The 22,561-nt window shown below is 37.9% G+C and overlaps 1 protein-coding gene across 1 annotated transcript in view; it reads left to right on the top strand.

The window, feature by feature from the left end:
- LOC144576818 (uncharacterized) overlaps nt 1-22,561 on the top strand; it is a 243,737-nt gene that overhangs the window by 175,419 nt on the left and 45,757 nt on the right. Inside the window, exon 14 of the mRNA XM_078329133.1 lies at nt 21,977-22,195. The gene's annotated coding sequence lies outside the window, so the exon portion shown is untranslated. The remainder of the gene's footprint in view (nt 1-21,976; nt 22,196-22,561) is intronic.

The following is a 22,561-nucleotide window of genomic DNA, read 5'->3' as shown; positions in this document are numbered from 1 at the left end:
CAGGAGTGTACTCCTTGCTACAGGAAAAGTCTACTAATTCTAGGTTTTGCCATCTGAAAGGGCAAAGAACCTTTTATCCCTATTTCTTCAGCTTTCCAGAGTATCATATAAAAGGATTTATATATTATGTAGTCTTTACAAACTAGCTTTGTCACACTGAAGAATATGCCTTTAATATTTGTGAAGTATATCTCATGATGAGGTAGATTTGCATTTCCCTAAGGACTAAAAATGATGAGCATATTTTTATGTGTTTATTAGACATTTCTTTTTTTTCTCATTTTTGTCCGGTATTATTAGACATTTCTAAAGAGATTTTGTAGCCGGGCGTGGTGGCTCAATCCTGTAATCCCAGCACTTTGGGAGGCCGAGGCGGGTGGATCACGAGGTCAAGAGATCGAGACCATCCTGGTCAACATGGTGAAATCCCGTCTCTACTAAAAATACAAAAAATTAGCAGGGCATGGTGGCGCGTGCCTGTAATCCCAGCTACTCGGGAGGCTGAGGCAGGAGAATTGCCTGAACCCAGGAGGCGGAGGTTGCAGTGAGCCGAGATCGCGCCATTGCACTCCAGCCTGGGTAACAAGAGAGAAACTCCGTCTCAAAAAAAAAAAAAAAAAGAGATTTTGTGAAAATATATATTCACACAATCTACCCACTTTTAATTATAATATTTTATTTTTTGCCAGGCGCAGTGGCTCACGTCTGTAACCCCAGTATTTTGGGAAGCCAAGGTGAGTGGATCACCTGAGGTCAGGAGTTGGAGACCAGTCTGGCCAACATGGTGAAACACTGTATCTATTAAAAATATAAAATATTAACTGGGCACGGTGGCGGGTGCCTGTAACCCCAGCTACTCCAGAGGCTGAGGCAGAAGAATCACTTTAACTCAGGAGGCAGAGCTTGCAGTGAGCTGAGATAGTGCCGTTGCACTCCAGCCTGGGTAAGGAGTGAAATTCTGCCCCCTCCCCCCAAAAAAAGAATATTTCATTTTTCATTTTTGAGTTGTAAGAATATTTTATATCTTCTATTCAGTAGACTTCTCTCAGCTGCATGTTTTGCAAACATTGCCTCTGATTGTTTGCATACTCTTGATGGTGTGCTTTGAATTTGAATCACAAAATTTAATTCTGATGATCACTTTACCATTTTTTTTTTTTAAGACGGGGTTTCACTCTTGTTACCCAGGCTGGAGTGCAATGGCGCGATCTCAGTACACCGCAACCTCCGCCTCCTGGGTTCAGGCAATTCTCCTGCCTCAGCCTCCTGAGTAGCTGGGATTACAGGCACGCACCACCATGCCCAGCTAATTTTTTTGTATTTTTAGTAGAGATGGGGTTTCATTATGTTGACCAGGATGGTCTCGATCTCTTGACCTCGTTATCCACCCGCTTTGGCCTCCCAAAGGGCTAGGATTACACACTTGAGCCACCGCGCCCGGCCTACTTCACCATTTTTTATATGTGACATTTGTATTTTGGTGTGATGTATTACAAGCCATTGTTTTCCTAAGGCAACGAAGATGTATTTCTCTGTTCTCCTCTACAGGATTTGTACTTTCAGCTTTTACAACTGATTTTATATTTTTATGCATAGGTTAATTGTTGGACACTCAATTCCATCCCATTGACCTATCAGTCTGTCCTTATGCCAGTAACACATTTCTGTGATTACTATCCGTTTGTATCAACTTTTGAAATCAGGAATTATGAATCTAGGACTCAAGACTTGTTCTCCTTTTCAAGATTGTTTTAGCTGTACTGGAGCACTTGCATTTCCTTAGGAATTTTATAAACAGTTTGCCAAATACTACCAAAAAATGTTTACAGAAGAGGGTAAGATTTTTTTTGTTAGGTATTATACTTTTTTTTTTTTTTGAGACGGAGTTTCGCTTTTGTTACCCAGGCTGGAGTGCAATGGCGCGATCTCGGCTCACCGCAACCTCTGCCTCCTGGGTTCAGGCAATTCTCCTGCCTCAGCCTCCTGAGTAGCTGGGATTACAGGTGTGCACCACCATGCCCAGCTAATTTTGTATTTTTAGTAGAGACGGGGTTTCACCATGTTGAGCAGGATGGTCTCGATCTCTTGTCCTTGTGATCCACCTGCCTTGGCCTCCCAAAGTGCTGGGATTACAGGCTTGAGCCACTGCACTCGGCCTAGGTATTATACTTTTTTTTAATAAATTCAATTTCTACTTTAAATTCAGAGGATACAGACGGACATTTGTTACATGGGAATATTGTGTGATGAGGGTTGGGATAAAAATGATCCCGTCACCCAGGTAGTGAGCACAGTACCTGATAATTTGTGAACTCCACTCCCCATCTCCTCTTACTCTACTAGACACCAGTGTCTGTTGTTGGCAATTTTATTTCAATGAGTACTCAGTGTTTAGCTCCCACTTACAAGTGACAACATGTAGTATTTGGTTTTCTGCTCCTGTGTTAATTTATTTAGGACAGCTGCCTCCAGCTGCAACCATGTTGCTGCAAAGGACTTGATTGTATTCTTTTTTATGGTTGTGTCCATGGTATATATGGACCAAATTTTTTTTAATCCAGTTTACCATTGATAGGCACGTAGGTTGATTCCATGTCTTTGCTACTGTGAATGGTGTTGCAATCAACATACTAGTGCAGGTATCTTTTTGGTTTCTTTTGAATATATACCTAGTAATAGGTTTGCTGAGTCAAATAGTAGCTCCATCTTAAATTCTTAGGAAATTCCAAACTGGCTAAACTAATTTTTATTCCCATCAACAGTGAGTAAGTGTTCCCTTTACTCTGCAGCCTTGCCAGTTTCTGGGTTTTTGTTGTGTTTTTTTTTTACTTTTTAACAATAGCCATTCTGACTGGTGTGAGATGGTATTTCATTATGGTTTTAATATGCATTTCTCTGATTATTAGTGATGTTGAGCATTTTTCATATGTTTATGGCTTCTTTGTCTTTTTGTCAGATGTGTCTGCTAATGTCTTGCCCACTTTTTAATGGGGTTACTTGTTTTTTTTTTGTTCATTGAATTGTGTAAGTGCCTTGTAGATTCTGAATATTAGACCTTTTTCAGATACATATTTTGTGAATATGTCTCCAATTTCTGTAGGTTGTTTCTTTACCCAGTTGACAGTTTCTTTTGTTATGCAGAAGCTCTTTAATTTAATTAGGTCCCACTTGTCAATTTTTGTTTTTGTAGCAATTGCTTTTGAGGACTTAGTCATTATTTCTCAAGGTTGATGTCCAAAATGGTGGTTTGGGGCTGTTGACAATGTGGTTGTTGTGCTTTATTAACACAGTGAATGTATAATTACTGTTGTATGTTGAACCAAAGTTCTTGGGATAAATACCCTTGATCACAGTGCATAATCATTTATATATGTTGCTGATTTATTTACTAGTATTTCCTTGAGGACTTTTGTAATTTATTCATCTGTAATTTCCTTTTTGTCTAATGTCTGTTTAGTTGAGGTGTCTGGGTAAAATAGTCTCAGAGAACACATTGGAAGGGATATCTTCTCTGTTCTTTTGTTTGTTTGTTTTTGTTTTGGATTTCCAGGATTCTTATAGCTTGAGGTTTTCCATTCAAATATGTAATATATCTTGAGTCACTTTTTGCATATGGTGAAAGACGGGGGTCCTGTTTCATCTGCATATGGCTAGTAAGCTGTCCTAGCACCATTTATTCAATAAGGAGTCTTTCCCACGTTGCTTATTTTTATCAATTTTGTCAAAGATCCAGATGGCTTTAGGTGTGTGGCTTAATTTCTAGTTTATCCATTCTGTTCCATTGGTCTATATGTCTGTTTTGGCACTGGTACCATGCTGTTTTGGGCACTATTGCCTTATAGTATAGTTTAAAATGGATAATGTGTTGCCTAGAAAGCTAAGATTTCAACAGGAATTGTTGAATCTGTAGATCCATTTTGAATGTATTGCCATTCTAAGACTATTAAACCTTCTGATCAATGATCATCCAATATTTTTCAAATTATTTACTTTCTTTAAATTTATTCAATATCTTTTTGTTTTCAGTGCATATATCTTACAATTATTTTGTTAACTTTATGCCTAATTATATTTCTATGGTATTTTAAATGGAATTGTTTTTTGAGTTTTACTTTTAGATTCTTGATTGCTACAGTATACAACTAAAATTAATTTTTGTATATTGATTTTTATTCTGCAAAGTTGCTGAACTTTATTTTAGTTCTAATCACATATTAGTATATCCTGAGATATTATATACAAAAGGCCACGTTATTTTTGAGGAGAGATAATTTGAATTCTTCCTTTTAAATATGGTTGTTTTATATGTGTTTTTCTGGCCTAATTGCCCTCACTATAACCTCCAGTATAGTGTTGAATGTAAGTGGTGAGAATAGACATCACTGCCTTGTTTTTAATCATGGGGAAACTATTGAGCTGTTCATAATAACACGTGATGAGAATTTTTGTGGATGCCCTTTTTAGGGTAAGAAAGTTCCATGATATCTCTAATTTGTTCAATGTTTATATGATAAATGGGTTTTAACTGTATCAAATGCTTTTTCTGTATCTTTTGAGATGACTGTGATTATTGTTCTTTATTAATATAGTACATTACATTAATTATTTTCATATGTTGAACCAAAGTTCTTGGGATAAATACCCTTAATTACAATGTGTAACCATTTATATATGTTGCTGATTTGTTCACTAAGAAAGTCCTTCCTTGGCTGGGCACACTGGCTCAAGCCTGTAATCCCAGCACTTTGGGAGGCCGAGGCAGATGCATCATGAGGTCAAGAGATCGAGACCATCTTGGTCAACATGGTGAAACTTCGTCTCTACTAAAAATACAGAAAATTAGCTGGGCATGGTGGTGCGTGCCTGTGATCCCAGCTATTCGGAAGGCTGAGGCTGGAGAATTGCCTGAACCCAGGAGGCAGAGGTTTCAGTGAGCCGAGATTGTGCCATTGTACTCCAGCCTGGGTAACAAGAGCAAAACTCTATCTCAAAAAAAAAAAAAGAAAGAAAGTCCTTCCTTGAGGAATTTTGCCCCTTTATTCATAAGCTATATTTCTGTATTTCTCTGTAACTTTATTTTCTTCTAATGTCTATTTTGTTGTGGTATCTGGGTAAAACTGTGTCAGAGAATGCATTGGAAGTGATCTCTATTTTTTGTTAATTTGTTTGCTTTTGTTTTGGTTGTTCTGAGAAGTTAATAAAGGATTGGTAGTAATCGTTAGAGATTTAAAATAATTCAACACTGAAGGCATCTCAACCCCGGCAGGAAACTGAATCCTACCAGCAATTACATGAGCTTGGAAAAGGAATCTTCCCATGTTAAGTCTTCATTTGAGACCTTAGTTGAGACCTGAGTCTCAGACACTCTCTGTATCTGGATTCCTGACCTGGAGGAATTATAATAAGCGTTATTTTAACAAGGTTTATACAGAGGTCTCTTGGTCTCAGCTTTTCATCTTGATGATAAGACCATCAAAACAGAACATAGGCAGAATGACCTTCTCGTACTTGCTGTTTTTCAAGTGCCTAAAATTCAAAATAGTCAATATACTAGAGTGGTGTATTTTGAACTTCTTCATGTCTCCCGTATGGAACTTCTCTAGAAGTTTCGCCTATTAAATGCTTAATTTGGTGACCTTGAAGAGAAAAATCAAGTTAGTAGCTGAGTGGTGAGAGATTTGTGAAGATAGAAAATAACATAGATTAAAACAAGAATAAATAAGCAAGAAAAAACCCCACAAATCCGAGCACATTACTCCATCTCCCATTAACCCAGTCTCTCATCCTTGGAAATAAGTCAGTCAAATAAAATTGTTGAGCCTCATTTATCTGACCTAGAGAGATTATTTTGTCTTTTAAAAGCACAGATTAGATACTATTTGTCTAATGTGATTTACATAGAAGCAGCATTCTTCACCAATGATTACACAGATTCCACCCTGTTGGGCCTTCATTATGCATGGTGTGACAATTTTTTAAAGTATGACCGAATATAAACTGTTAACTTCTGATTGGAGTGCTTCCAATGATTGCATAGTGACATTAAAATCTTGTTATATTACTAAGAAAAAATTTATGAATGCATTTTCCTACTCCTAAGTCCCAGAACCAGGAAAAAAATATCTCAGTACTAAAGAGAATTAAGAATTATATAATAGTGCTAGTTTAAATTTTTTGAGGAGCCCTCATACTGCTTTCCATAATGGCTGTACTAATTTACATTCCCACCAGCAGTGTGTAAGGGTTCCCTTTTCTTCACATCATTAGCAACACTTGTAATTTTCTTATTTTTTGATAGTTGCCTTCTGTCTGAAGAGAAGAGATATCTCATTGTAGTTTTAATTTGTATTTCCCTAATGATTAGGGATATTGATAATTTCTTATTTATTTATTTATTATACTTTAAGTTCTGGGGTACATGTGCAGAATGTATAGGTATATATGTGCCATGGTGGTATGCTGCATCCATCACCTCATCATCTACATTAAGTAATTCTTCTAATGCCATCCCTCCCCATTCTCCCCACCCCCTGCTCTACTTCCCCTACCCACCCACCCCCCAACAGACCCCAATGTGTGATGTTCCCCTCCCTGTAGCCATATGTTCTCGTCATTTAACACCCACTTATGAGTGAGAACATGTGGTGTTTGGTTTTCTGTTCTTGTGTCAGTTTGCTGAGAATGATGGTTTTCAGTTTCATTCATGTCCCTGCAAAGAACGTGAACTCAGGCTTTTTTATGGCTGCATAGTGTTCCATGGTATGCCACATTTTCTTTATCCAGTCTATCATTGATGGGCATTGGGATTAGTTCCAAGTCTTTGCTATTGTGAACAGTGCCACAATAAACATAGATGTGCATGTGTCTTTATAATGGAGTAATTGATAATTCTTTGGGTATATGCCCAGTAATGGGAATGCTGGGTGAAATGATATTTCTAGTTCTAGTTCTAGATCCTTGAGGAATTCCTACACTGTCTTCCACAATGGTTGAGCTAATTTACACTCCCACCAACAGTATAAAAGTGTTCCGATTTCTTCACATCCTCTCCAGCATCTATTGTCTCCAGATTTTTTAATGATCACCATTCTAACTGGCATGAGATGATAGCTCAATGTGGTTTTGATTTGCATTTGTCTAATGACCAGTGATAATGAGCATTTTTTCATAGGTTTGTTGGCTGCATAAATGTCTTTTTTTGAGAGGTGACTGTTCATATCCTTCACTCACTTTTTGATGGGATTGTTGATTTTTTTTCTTGTAAATTTGTTTAAGTTCTTTGTAGATTCTGTATATCAGCCCTTTGTCAGATGGGTAGATGGCAAAAATTTCTTCCCATTCTGTTAGTTGCCAGTCACTCTAATGCTTGTTTCTTTTGCTGAGAAGAAGCTCTTAAGTTTAATTAGCACCATTTGTCTATTTTGGCTTTTGTTGCCATTGCTTTTGTGTTTTAGTCATGAAGTCCTTGCCCATGCCAATGTCCTGAATAGTATTGCCTAGGTTTTCTTCTAGGGTTTTAATGATGTTAGGTCTTATGTTTAAGTCTTTTATCCATCTGGAGTTAATTTTTGTATAAGGTGTAAGGAAGGGATCCAGTTTCAGCTTTCTGCCTGTGGCTAGCCAGTTTTCCCAACACCATTTATTAAATAAGGAATCCTTTCCCCATTGCTTGTTTTTGTCAGGTTTGTCAAAGATCAGATGGTTGTAGATGTGTGGCATTGTTTCTGAGGCCTCTGTTCTGTTCCATTGGTCTATATCTCTGTTTTGGTGACAATACCATGCTGTTTTGATTACTGTAACCTTGTAGTTAAGCTTGAAGTTAGCTAGTGTAATTCCTCCAGCATTGTTTTTTGTTTTGGTTAATATTGCCTTGGCTATGCGGGCTCTTTTTTGGTTCCATATGAAGTTAAAGTGTTTTTTTCCAATTCTGTGAAGAAACTCAATGATAGCTTGATGGGGATAGCATTGAACCTATAAATTACTTTGGACAGTATGGCCATTTTAATGATATTGATTTTTCCTAACCATGTGCAGGGAATATTTTTTCATCTGTTTGTGTTCTCCCATATTTCCTTGAGCAGTAGTTTGTAGTTCTCCTTGAAGAGGGTCCTTCACATCCCTTGTTAGTTGTATTCCTAGGTATTTTATTCTCTTCATAGCAATTGTGAATGGAGTTGACTCATGATTTGGCTCTCCATCTGTTATTGGTGTATAGGAATGCTTGTAATTTTTACACATTGATTTTGTGTCCTGAGACTGCTTGTAATTTTTACACATTGATTTTGTGTCCTTATCATCTTAAGGAGATTTTGGGCTGAGACGATGGGGTCTTCTAAATATACAGTCATGTCATCTGCAAATAGAGACAATCTGACTTCCTCTTTTCCTAACTGAATACCTTTTATTTCTTTTTCTTGCCTGATTGCCCTGGCCAGAACGTTCAATACAATGTTGAATAGGAGTGGTGAGAGAGGGCATCCTTGTCTTGTGCTGGTTTTCAAAGGGAATGTTTCCAGGTTTTGTCCATTCAGTATGATATTGTGGGTTTGTCATAAATAGCTCTTATTATTTTGAGATACGTTCCATGGATACCTAATTTATGGAGAGTTTTCAGCATAAAGGGCTGTTGAATTTTGTCAAAGACCTTCTCTGCATCTATCAAGATAATCATGTGGTTTTTTGTCTTTGATTCTGTTTATGTGATGGATTACGTTTATAGATTTGTGTATGTTGAACCAGTCTTGCATCCCCAGGATGAAGTCTACTTGGTCATGATGGATAAGCTTCTGATGTGCTGTTGGATTTGGTTTGCCAGTATTTTATTGAAGATTTTTACATCAATGTTAATCATGGATACTGGCCTGAAATTTTCTTTTTTGATTGTGTCTCTGCCAGGTTTTGGTATCAAGATGATGTTGGTCTCATAGAAAGAGTTAGGGAGAATTTCCTCTTTTTGTATTGTTTGGAATAGTTTCAGAAGGAATGGTACGTGCTCCTCTTAGTATGTCTGGTAGAATTTGGCTGTAATCCAGTCTGGACAGACCTGGACGTTGTTTGGTTGGTAGGCTGTTACTTGTTGCCTCAAATTCAGACCTTGTTATTGGTCTATTCAGGGATTCAACTTCTTCCTGGCTTAGTCTTAGGAGGGTGTAAGTGTCCACAAATTTATCTATTTCTTCCAAATTTACTGGTTTATGTGCACAGACTTGTTTGTAGTAATCTCTGATGGTAGTTTGTGTTTCTGTGGAATTAGTGGCGACATCTCCTTAATCATTTTTTATTGCATCCATTTTATTCTTTTCTCTTTTCTTTGTAATTAGTCCGGCTAGTAGTCTGTCTATTTTGTTGACCTTTTGGAAAAACCAGCTCCTGGATTTATTGATTTTTTTGAAGGCTTTTTTTGTGTTTCTATCTCCTTGAGTTCTATTCTTAACTTAGTTATTTATTGTCTTCTACTATCTTTTGGATTTTGTTGTATTTTGCTCCTCTAGCTCTTTCAATTTTGATGATAGGGTTTCAATTTTAGATCTTTCCCCACTTCTCATATTTATTGCTATAAATTTTCCTCTAGACACTGCTTTAAATGTGTCCCAGAGATTCTGGTACATTGTGCCTTCATTCTCATAATTGTTGTGAACTTCTTTATTTCTGCCTTCATCTCATTGTTTTTTTGTTTGTTTCTGAGATGGAGTTTCGCTCTTGTTACCCAGGCTGGAGTGCAATGGCGCGATCTCGGCTCACCGCAACCTCCGCCTCCTGGGTTCAGGCAATTCTCCTGCCTCACCCTCCCCAGTAGCTGGGATTACAGGCACATACCACCACCCCTGGCTAATTTTTGTAATTTTATTACAGACGGGGTTTCACCATATTGGTCAGGCTGGTATTGAACTCCTGACCTCAAGTGATCCGCCTACCTCTGCCTCCCAAAGTGCTGGGATTACAGGTGTGAGCCACTGCTCCTGGCCTCTGGATTACTTTTTAAAGTAAATTGTAAACTGTTGGGCAAGCTGTTGGACCAAGGGCCTCGGTTCCTTGCTGGCTGTTGGCCAGAAGTTACCTTTCCGTTTCTTCCCATAGTGGCCTTGCCCACTGGAAACTTCTTCCACATTGCAGAATGCTCCATTAAATTTATCAAGAAAGAGTTTGCTAGCAAGATAGAAATCACAATCTTATGTGACATGCATGACACCCAATGCGATATGCCACTACCTCGACAGTATCCTGTTGTTTCAAAGCATTCACAGTTTCTGACCACACTCACTTGTAAGAGGAGGTTAGCAAACACAGTATGTATACCTAGAGGTGGGGATCATTGGAAGATATCCTAAGGTCCACCTTCCAGTGTAGGTCTTCTCCAACATGAAATCATTTCTGTCTTCATTTATTTTTCATGACCTTGACCCGTTTAGAAAAATATCAGCTAGGCATTTTAAAGCTTCCTCACGACATGGATTTGCCTGATGATTTCTCATGATTAGACTGCAAATAAGGGTTTGTCAAATGCTTGCATTCATCTAAGTTTGAAGACAAAAACATTGAGGAAGATATTAATTTGAAATGCAAATTTATAAACTTAGAAAGTAATAAAAACTAAAGAGATAGACAAGTCAAGAATTCAAAATAATAGTTAACTTCAGCAGGGAAGAAAGAGGATAAAATTTTGGGAATGCTCTCAGGAAACATCAATAATATTGCAAATAGCCTTTCTGTGAAGCTTTGCAGTAATCATAGAAATAAACTTTTACTTGGGAATAGTTTCAGATTTACAGAACAGTTCTGAAGATCATACTGAGAGTGTATATATGTCCCACAAACAGTTTCCCTTATTATTAACCTCTTACATTAGTGGGGCATATTTGTCAGAATTAACAAACAAATATTATATGTTATCACTCACCAACATCCACACTTTATCCAGGTGTCATTGGATTTCATTTAAGGTCTATTATCCATTCTGGGATGCCTCCCAGGACACCATTTCACATTAGATGTCATGTCTTCTTTGGCTTCTAGGCCTGTGACAATTTCTTAGACTTCCCTTACTTTTAATGATATTGAGACACCTAATTTGTAATTTCTGTAATGTTTTTCCCCTGATTAGACAGGACTTGAGAGTTTTGGGGAAGAAGAACAAGAACATAGTGGGAAAGTGTCACTCTCATCACATCACCTGAAGGGACGGACTATCAATAGGCTTTATTACTGCTGATGTTACCTTGATCACTTAGATGATGTAGTTCTTACTGTGTTTCTCTGCTGTACAGTTTCTCATTTCACCCTTCCCACGTTGTCCATTTTTTAAAAAGTCACTATTCACAGCACATACCTTAGAAGTAGAAAATCATGCTCCACATCTTTGGGCAGATTATCTACAAAATTACTTGGAATACTTATGTCAAAAGGCATTGAACAACCTTTCATATGCTCATTCAACAACAGTTATTCAAATAATTTGCCCATTTTTAATTTGTATGTTTGCCTCCTTGAGTTGATTTTTTTTTTTTAGAAGGGGACTTACTCTGTTGCCCAGGCTGGAGTGCAGTGGTGTGATCACAGCTCACTGCAGCCTTGGCCTCCCCAGGCTCAGGTAATCCTCCCACCTCAGCCTCCTGAGTAGCTTGGACTACAGGTGCACACCACCACATGGGCTAACTTTTCTTTTTTTTTTTTGAGACAGAGTTTTGCTCTTGTTACCCAGGCTGGAGTGCAATGGCACGATCTCGGCTCACTGTAACCTCCGCCTCCTGGGTTCAGGCAATTCTCCTGCCTCAGCCTCCTGAGTAGCTGGGATTACAGGCACATGCCACCATGCCCAGCTAATTTTTTGTATCTTTAGTAGAGACGGGGCTTTACCATGTTGACCAAGATGGTCTCGATCTCTTGACTTCGTGATCCACCTGCCTCGGCCTCCCAAAGTGCTGGGATTACAGGCTTGAGCCACCGTACCTGACCTCTATTTTTTTTTTTTTTTTTTTTAGAAACTGAGTTGAGTTTTACCAAGTGGCCTACTCTGGTCTTGAATTTCTGGGCTCAAAAGATCTGCCTGCCTCTGTCTCCTAAAGTATTCTGAAGAATAGAACCTTATCAGCTAAATGATTATAAAATTTCTTTCATTCTTTGGGTTTTTGTTTTACTTTTAATAATGTGATTTTAATCACAAAATATTTAAGGTGAATGTATCTTTTTTTTCTTCTCTCCCTTGTGCTTCTGGTGTCAAATTTTAAAAACATTATTTAGCACTTACATTTAGGTATATAATCCAGATTTAGTCAATCAGGCATATGGCTTGAGGGAGGAGTTCAACTAATATCCAAGTTTGCACTAGTGCCAGCCACATTGGTTGAAAAATATGTTTTTCTTTTCATATTGAAATGACTTGGGAACCTCACAAAATCAGTTTACCGTATTTCATAGTCCATTATGACATATCATCTGTATGTCATCCCTCTCCACAATGTCTTGGTTACTGTCAGATTTTAGTAAGCCTTGAAATCAAGAATTGAGGAGCTGAGTAAACCAACTTTGTTCTTCATTTTGAAGATTGCTTTGTCTTTTATGTCTTGCATTTCCATATTAATTTCAGCATCAGCTTGCCAATTACAGAAATGGAACAGCCAACTTGGCTTTTGGTAGGGACACAACGGACCTGGACCACATAGCTCACTTCTGAGACTTGGATAGCAGCTATTTAGGTTCTGTTATTTTGAGTATTTGCAATTCAAGGTATCTTCCCACTCCTCCAACCCCATAGTTGACTCCTTGAGAAAAGATATAGTTATTTAAGTTACTGATCTCATTTTAATCCCTCATCTTAAAATGCCTCATGGACAGTTATTCTGTTCATTGTAACAAAAGTTCCTATGAGAGCACAGTGACTTGTTAAATCCCCTTAGGCTCTGTATTTAAATGCATATTTTATAGTTCATTATGGTGTATACTCTGTCTGCCATCCCTCTCCAAACTCTTCGGGAAAATAAAAAGGCAGAATTGCAGGCCATGAAGGAGACACAGGAGATGCAGAGAAGGAGGGACCCATCTCAAACTGACAAATAATGTAACCAAGCACCTTCACCGCTGAGCCGCAAGCTGGTTTTAAACTTTTTCTTCTTTTCCTCTTTCTCTTCCCCTGCCAGTCATTAAGATATAACTTTGGGACAAACTACATATATATCATCTTTCATCTTGAAAACAGCCTCAGAATGTGCCATGAACTCCACTCCCTACCCTTCCCCAACTATACTCCCATGCCTGTGCACATTTATTTACCTAAATTCTTGTTAAGCACACATCATGCTCTCTTATCTGGTCATATATTGCCTTAGAAGCTCCAGGGGTCACATCCTGATAAGGACCAGGCACCTTCAGAATTCTCTCACCAACCAAAGATTACTGCAGATACAAAACCCACACCCAGTGAACAGTGACTACAAAATTGACTACAACTAATTCATAAGCTGGCAGGATCCATGATGGCACCAGTCCCTCCCCCAAATGCACAGTAATTCAAGAGGACCATCAGAACAAGTCACGCTCCCTGGCACCTCCTAAACCCTCTTGCTTCTGCATTCCAAAACCTTTTTTAAAACCCCTGCATCCTCTCCACAAATTGAAGAGTGGAATGGCTCTCTTCTCTTCCCCTTGCCGGCACCAACAATAAAGGAATATCACTCTTTCTTGTCATAGCTCATTATGATTTTGACTTATTTCCACAAGTGGTGATCAGCTGGACCCTTTTGCCGATTACAATAAGAGTCATGAGCTCTAAGTGCTCAGACTTAAGACAGGACTGCTGATAGATACAAAACTGTAGAGGGGAGGCCCAGGAAAACATGTTATGGAAATCACTGAAGCTATTTCTGCAGTGAGCAGTTACACAGGATGTGCATAATCACCATCCAAGCACTTAGACGAATAAACGGGAAAGAAGAAAAATACAGATTTTAAAATATTATGGGTTGAATAATTGAATTTGGAATGAAGCTTACAGGAAACATGGCTCATATTTTTAAGCTTAGGACAGAAATCCTGAAGATACTACTTTTTCTAAAAGTGTTTAGGAAGCTCCCAGTTCACTACAAACTTTCAAGTAACTCTTTCCAACTTCTCTCTTCTACCTCAGTGGATTTCTTGAATCACAGTTTATAAAATTACCTCTCCAAGCTTTGAATAAGAATTACAGTAGTACACTAATAACTCTATTATATATAATAACTATGTAAAAAATTGTTATTCAAATTATATGAAAACATATTGAAGCATATTTCCTCAATAATAGCCCATAATACAGCAGTATTAGCAAATGCTCACTTGATGGTTGGTAGAGACTTGATATCTGTCTATAGGTGCTACGTATCATTTGATCATTCACTTCTCACAAAGCCTCATGTGGTAGGCACTACTATTACTCTGAAGTCCAATTTCTGAATCTGAGCCAAGTCCCACAAGAAAGGAAAATGAGAACCTTGAGTTTGACTTGGTCCGTATCCAGTCCTTGCTCCCATCAACTATGTTAGAATATCTTTTCTCTTGTATGGTAAATACTTTCTATGACTAATTTCAGGAAACTTGCCCTATCCCGTGGTCATAAAGTTATTTTCCTAAAGCAAGTATAAATACCATATTAAACTGTTTTTATATTTGAGTTTATAATCTACCTGCAACTGATTTTGTGTATAATATAAAATTAAAGATGAGTTTTATGTTCCCCAATGAATATTCAATTTTCTGGATCATTGATTGTAAAAGCCATCTTTACTCCATTAATCTCTCTTATAAATTATTTTCTTTTCTATGATTTTGTCTGTTTTTGAGCTCTGCTTTCCTTATTTCATTGCTTTATCTCTGTGCAAATATCACATTTTCTTAATTACTAAGAGAATGCATTTAACATAAAAATTATCCATATTCTATTACCTTACTGTCTGGTATATTCTTTAAGGAAGAAAGGGAAGAGAGAAAACCTGCATGCCTTGTACAAATACCTATATTCCCAGCTGTACTCTGAATAAAGAGGAGGGTTTAGAACATTGGAATATTACTGATGATACTTATGTTTCCAATGTCCTTGTGAATCTTAGATAATCCCCCCAGTATTGCTCTTCATGTTGGTTGCTTACTACATTTTTGGTGAATTTTATTAGAGGTCAGTGTGCTTTCTTAAAGTTCCTACGTTTTGTAGCCTGGGGATTTTTTACTCCCCTAACAGCCAGATGAGGCAGAAACCCCTACAGACATCCCTGGGTGCCTCCTGCGCAAGCGCAGTTGTCCCCTGAAAGCAGTCCTTCTGCTGCAGACCACACCCACCAAGGGCGGAGCCACAGCCCCTGCGGCTGAGCTCAGAGCCTTCTGTGGGGTCTGCAGGGGCAAGGCCAGCTGTCCCCTGGGAGTGTTTGAAGAATGCAGTTCGTTTGTATAAGAAAGATTTTTCTCTAGAGTCATTCATCTTGCTGATCGAGGACGTTTAACAGCTTCAGGTTTTCCTGGTAATATTCTTGCCTTTTTTTGGCAAATATAGTTAACACTTTTATGCCTTTGTTCTCTCACATAAACATCATCTAAAACCAAATTTGTATTTCTGTATCGTGTATTAATGCTTTTCATTCCTATATATAAAAATGCATTCATAATCGTTTTTCCAAAATGTTTTCAGTTATTATCTTTTCAAGGATCATTGTTTACTAATTAAATGAAAAATAACTTTTATTGAGAAAGACAGATGTTACACAATTTTCGTTTTAGTATTTTCTAGATATTTGCTATGAAATACTTATAGTTGGAAAGGAGAAAGGGGCATAGATGTTTGTGAAAACCACAACACAAAATTTACTGAGAATTGCATGCTTAAAATTATCGTTCATTGTTTGCACTGTATGGCTTAGTTTGTTCTAATTGTGAAAGGTACGTAGGCATTAATTTGTGTGGCGGCAACACTGAAAATTCCATTCTGAATGCAGAGAAGCACTTTGCTACTGTGCAAGTAAGAATGTCCTCATATCCTTTGTTTTTCACCCTGACCAAAAAGCCGTAGACATTGATTGACTGGAATCATATTTATTCCAACTTGGTTTTGTAAATATCTGCATGATGTGTCTTTGTACAGATAACTAATATATAGACGTGTATTTGTTTTTACTCTTTAATGAGTAATTACTAAATTGTTTTTAGTTTTCATTGAAATAAAAATGCCATTCAGGAAATGTCGTACATCTCCAGGCAGCATATATTACGATTTGGCCTTGGAGAAAGAGAATTAAAATTTTTATTTTCTGTAATCAATGAACTTGCAAAATATTATTAAAAGTTATCTTTTAATATTTAATATTATTTAAATAATATTAAATTAATTATATATTAAGGTTAAGATTAATATTAAATTAATATTATTTAATAATATTTAATATCATTTTCCGTTTCTGTTATCCATGGACTAGCAAAATATTATTTAAAGTTATCAGATGGGCCGGGTGCGGTGGCTCACGCCTGTAATCCCAGCACTTTGGGAGGCCAAGACGGGTGGATCACGAGGTCGAGAGATCGAGACCATCCTTGTCAACATGGTGAAACCCCGTCTCTACTGAAAATACAGAAAATTAGCTGGGCATGGTGGCGCGTGCCTGTAATCCCAGCTACTCGGGAGGCTGAGGCAGGAGAATTGTCTGAACCCAGGAGGCGGAGGTTGCGGTGAGCCGAGATCGCGCCATTGCACTCCAGTCTGGGTAACAAGAGCTAAACTCTGTCTCAGAAAAGAAAAAAAGTTATCACAGGTGTGAGTTTCTTAGATTTTATGTTTCGTTGACTCAGTTAATAATATACCACCTCAGTTATCTAGCTGCTGTGTCAGTGTCTACTCTTTTATACTCTTCTGACATAGTTTGCATGTGAATAGATGGTTCAGTCGCCTAACTAGTGAAGATGAGATTCCTAAAGCATATTTGAGCAGGAATTTAGGACTCAAGAAACAATTCAATGTTCCCAAAGTACAGGAAGATTTATTAGAGCCTGAATATACATTATGCAAATGCCAACATGATTGTATTGAGAGGAAAACATTCTCTAATGAAGCTCACATTCTGACATGGCTGCTATACAAGCAATGAAATCCTCCGTCTAATGATCTAAAAAATATTTTTGGCAGGATTTCTGAAAAATTTATGATCTGTGAGAATCCAAGAGACCAAGAGCATTGATAACTTATGGATATTTTTATTCCAAATAATAGATGGCATATTTGTTTGCCAGGTGATGCTGTCGTCGGGGGTTGTGGTCTTTAGTACTCTATACAGAGAATTTCAAGGGAAGATCTTGTTTAAAAAAAAAAAAAAAACAGTTCCCCAATCTCCCTCATCTTCATTATTTTATTGCATTATGATTTGGTACCGTTAATCTTAATTTTCATAAATATTGAGAGCAATCCAGTTCTCCATGCAAACTATATAGCTGTGGTATTTATGTGGTAAAAGGCAGGGGAGCAAGGTCATTCCCAAATTTAAAAGAAACAAATACCCAGCTATAAAAAACTAGAAACATACTGTCTGTGAAAATGCTTTGTGATGTGCAGTTTTATATCACAGAACAGAACCTGTGTCTTGATTCACCAGGTTCTAAACACTCTTTCTGAATAATCTGTATGAAGTGACATTACTGAGTCAATTGAAGCATATTTTTTAAGTGTATATCCAGCTCTAAAATCTAGAAAAAATGCTATCTACGAAAATTATTTGTGATGTTCTGTTTCATAGAACAGACTAGAACCTGTGTTTTGATTCACCCATTTTCACTCTTTTTATAGAATTTATGAAGACTCACAGGGACACAAATAAAGGACCTAAAAATTATTGGTTCTCCTTCTTTTGAAGAGAAATGTGTTTCGTTTCTAATAAACCCATCATAAGTTGGAAATAATTTCATTGGAAAATACATGTAAAACATGTAACTTACTAAACGTAGTAACTTAATCTAACCTACCTTTAATATAGTCGGAACATGTACATTAGCCTGCAGTTGGGCAAAGTTATCTAACACGAAGCCTATTTTATAATTAAACGTGGAATAGCTTATGCAGTTTATTGACTACTGTACTGAAGTGAAAAACACAGTGGTTTCACGGGTACTTGAGGTACACTTTCTGCTGAATTCATGCCACCTTCCCCCTATCATAAAGTTGAAAACTCTTTAGTGAAACATCCCAAGTCACAGACTGTCCAAATGTAATGAGAATATCAGTCACATCTAACAGCACATTGTAGAAAATGCAGGTTTGGGTTTCGGTGTGGTGGTTTATCCTACTCATAAGCAGTTCCTTCATCTCTAAAGGGTCGGGCTAATGTTGCAGGGTGGGCGGTGTTAGGTAAAGTCCTCTGTCTTTTTACAGTTAGGGATAAGATGAAAGGGTTGAAAACCAAGTTTATTCAAATGGCTGCTTCATGTGGCTTTGTCTTTTTCTCCTGGACTGCTCCCATAGTTCTGTGACCCATGTATATATAAAACTTGCTAGCACAAGTCAGCCCTCTCTGCGTGGGTGCTGGCATGATTCCTCCCTCCCATTCCCAACACTGGACTTGGATAATGGCTGGATGAAATGGAGCAAAACTCTTCTTCAAGACCCTCAGTTTCATCTTCTCAACAGAAAGTCTTAAAAGTCCTTGCCACACCACAGAAGGAAACTTGCAGCTGTAACTTGATGCAATCTTAGGGCTCCTGTAATTGTTTTAAGTGTTTCGGGGATCACTGTCCTTCCTTGATTGATGTACAGTGTCTTGCAAATTATTGCTCCTTATAATTTCCATTGCTTCTTATACTTTTTATTGTTCCATATACTTTCCGTTGTTCCATATCACTTGTCCATATTTTTACATTTCTTAAGGCATGACCAAACCATATTTGTTTTTCCACAGAGTTTTGATTCATACCTTCCACAATTACAATAATGATTACTGCATTCCTGGCCGTTTGCTTCTAGCTGGCAATACAAAGGAACAACGTGTGCAAAACTTACAGAGAAAGATTGATAATTGAACTACCTTTGTAACACTAAAGAGAAGGTCAGAATTGGGCTATATACAGTATCAGTAGGAGTCTCTGTGGAAGTCAGCCACTGCATATCAACAAATCAACTATTTAATATGGAGCTACAAGAAAGGATATCTCAGTTAACTCACTATAATCAAGCATTAGAATAGGGATATGGTCCAAGAAATGTGTCCTGTGTCAATTTGGTCATTTTATTGTCAATGAATAGAGTCAACTTCTGTAAAATATATGAAGAGATTTATTCTTGGCCAAATATGACCGATGACACAACCCTCAGGAGGTCCTGAGAACATGCACCCAAGGTGGTTAGGGTGTAGCTTGGTTTTATACATTTTAGGGAGGCATTAGATATCAAATAAATACATTTAAGAAGTACATAGCTGCTACACAAGCAATGAAATCCTCAGTCTAATGATCTGAAAAATATTTTGGGCAGAATTTTTTTCAGAAATGCTGCCCAAAATCTTTTTCATCCAGAAAGGCAAGTACTCAAAGAGGGGCGGGGAGTGAAGGTACATTTAAACACTTTCTGACTGACAATTGGTTGAGGTTATCTAAAGACCTGGAATTAAAGAAAGGAATGTTTGAGTTTAAGAGATTGTGGAGACCAAAGTTTTATCATGCAGATGAAGCCTCCAGGTAGCAGGCTTCAGAGAGAATAGGTTTTGTTTGTTTGTTTGTTTGTTTTGAGACAGAGTCTTGCTCTGTCCCCCGGCTAGGGTGCAGAGGTGTGATCTCACCTCATTGCAACCTCCACCTCCTGGTTCAAGCAATTCTGCCTCAGCCTCCCCAGTAGCGGAGATTCCGGCGCACACCACCATGCCCAGCTCATTTTTGTATTTTAAGTAGAGACGGGGTTTCACCATATAGGCCAGGCTAATCTCGAACTCCTCACCTCAGGCGATTTGCCCAACTGGGCCTCCCAAAGTGCTGGGATTACAGGCATGAACCACTGCACCTGCCTAGGTTTTAAAATGTTTCTTAACAGACTTTAAGTTGGTATTAATGTTAATACTGGAGAGGTATAACGAGGCATGTCCAACTCCTACTTCCTGTAATGGCCTGAACTAGTCTTTCAGGTTAAATTTTAAAAGAGCTCTGACTGAGGAGAAAGTCCATCCCGATGGTTGGTATTCTTAGAATTTAATTTTTTGTTTACATTGTGAACATCATAGAGTGTACTTACACAGGCCTAGCTGGTATATTCTCCTACACACCGAGGCTGTATTCCTATTGCTCCTAGGCTAGAAACATTTGCTGTGTGTTACTGTACTGACTATTCTAGCCCATTGTAATACAACGGTAAGTATGTGTGTCTGTAAACATATCTAAACATGGAAAAGGTAAGGATACAGTATTAGAGATTAAAAAAAAATGGTACACCTGTATAGGGCATTTATCATAAATGCAGCTTACAGGACTGGAAGTTGCTCTGGGTGAGTCAGTGAGTGTGTGGTTAGTTGAGATGAAGGCCTAGGACATTACCGTGTGCTTCGGTAGACTTTGTAAACATGGTTTTTGTCTCCTCAGTCATTTTCCAGGTTTAGATATTATCTATGGATAAGAAAATTCAGTGGCCAAGCCAGGCACAGTGGCTCATACCTATTATCCCAGCACTTTGGGAGGCTGAGGCAGATGGATCATTTGAGGTTAGGAGTTCAAGAGTAGCTTTGCCAACATGATGAAACGCCACGTCTACTAAACATACAAAAATTAACCGGGCATGGTGGTGCACACCTATAATCCTGGCCACTTGGGAGACTGAAGCAGGAGAATTACTTGAACCCAGGAGGCAGAGGTTGCAATGAACTGAGATCATACCACTGCATTCCAGCCTGGGTGATGGAGTGAGACTCTGTCAAGAAAAAAAAGGAAAAGAAAAAGGAAGGGAGGGAGGGGGTAAGGGAGGGAGGAAAGGAAGGAAGGAAGGTAGGTGGTATACAACACAAGACCACACCTGGTATCAATATATTATGGTGAAAATATTCTAATAGGAAGCTGTAGAATAGGGGATCTGTGGCTGCATAGACAAGGGACCCAGTGAGAGGTCCAAAGACAGTGAAAACTGGGGACATGCAGAGGTAGAGGTGGGGACATGCGGAGGTAGAGGAGGATGGCAGTGGGAGGGCCTTTTGGGGACTTTTCCCCAAGGACAGATACATACATGTTCACTGATCTGTGTCTGCATGACTTCTTCCGTGTTCTTTGATATTCTCCTACAAGCCTCATGATTTTCTCATGTTTCTTAGAGCATAGTACGTATTTTTGTGTTTATTCTTGTACCCTCTATGCCTTGTATACCTAGCTATGTTTCCCTAAATTTCTTATTGGTGAATTTTTCATAGTTTTAAAATGTGCTAACCTTGTAACTAAATGAAATTACCCTGGTTTATACCTTTGGTGAATCATTCCTAGAGATTCATGTCTTCAGAGTCCTCCCTGCATGCCCATAAGCAAGGATTAAGTTTGGGGTATTGTGTTTTCCTAGTTAATACTGGATACTTCTATGTTCTAGAAACTTTTAGTCTATCCAATATCCAATTAAAAAATGCAATTGCTTTATCTTTTACTTTTCTTTTTCCTGTGGTCTTTAAAATATATATTTTCTTCTGTTTGCTTTGGATTTAACTTTCTCTACTTTTTTCTTTTAAGGTTTCTAAGGTGGAAACTTATATGATTGATTTTTAGATTCCTCTTTTCTCATATTGCACTAAGGTTATCCATTTCTCTCTAACCTTTCACATTGCATTCCATGTTGCATTTGTTAGGTTGTGTTTTCCTTTATTTAGCTCAAAACGTTTCTAAATTTTTTCCTGAAATTTCTTCCTTGCCACGTGTTATTTAGAAATACGTTATTTTGCTATATAGTTTGCAATTTTTGTACCCTAATTCTGTTGTGGTTTGAGTGTATGTGTTGATGGATTCCCATTCTTTTAAATTTGTTTAGGTGTGTTTTATGGAGGAGAATGTAGTCCACCTTAACGAGTGATTTATGTGGGCTTGAGAAGACTCTGCATTCTGCCCACTTTTGGATAAAGTCATCTGTAGATGTCAGTTACATCAAGTTAATTGATTGTGCTGCTGTGTTCAACTGAATTCTGCTTTTCTTCTGCCTGGCGGATCTGTCTGTTTCTGAAAGAGGAGTTTTGAAGTCTACAGCTATAAGGTAAATTCATCTATTCCTCCTCTTGGTTTTAAGTTTCTGCCTCACATGGTTTGATGCCTGCTGTTAGATGCACACATGTTCAGAATTGTTCTATCTTCTTGGACAAGTGACACCTTATTATTATGTACTGCATTCTTTATCCCTGACAATGGGGAATATTTGTCACAATTAATAATTCAATAATAGACATTACCATTCACTACCATCCACATTTTACTTAGATTTTCTCTTTTACTTAACAAATATTTGTGTTCCACAATTGCATCTAGGATACCACATCATATGCAGATATCACGTCTCATTAGGCTCATTTTCCTTATGTTCACGATAATTGCATCCCGGATTTGGAATTTCTCTGGTGTTCTC

This window comes from Callithrix jacchus, chromosome 6 (assembly GCF_049354715.1).
Source record: "Callithrix jacchus isolate 240 chromosome 6, calJac240_pri, whole genome shotgun sequence".
In the NCBI taxonomy this organism is placed as follows: Eukaryota; Metazoa; Chordata; class Mammalia; order Primates; family Cebidae; genus Callithrix; species Callithrix jacchus.
Note: the sequence above shows the minus strand (reverse complement) of the source record. Positions and strands in the feature narration are given on the sequence as shown.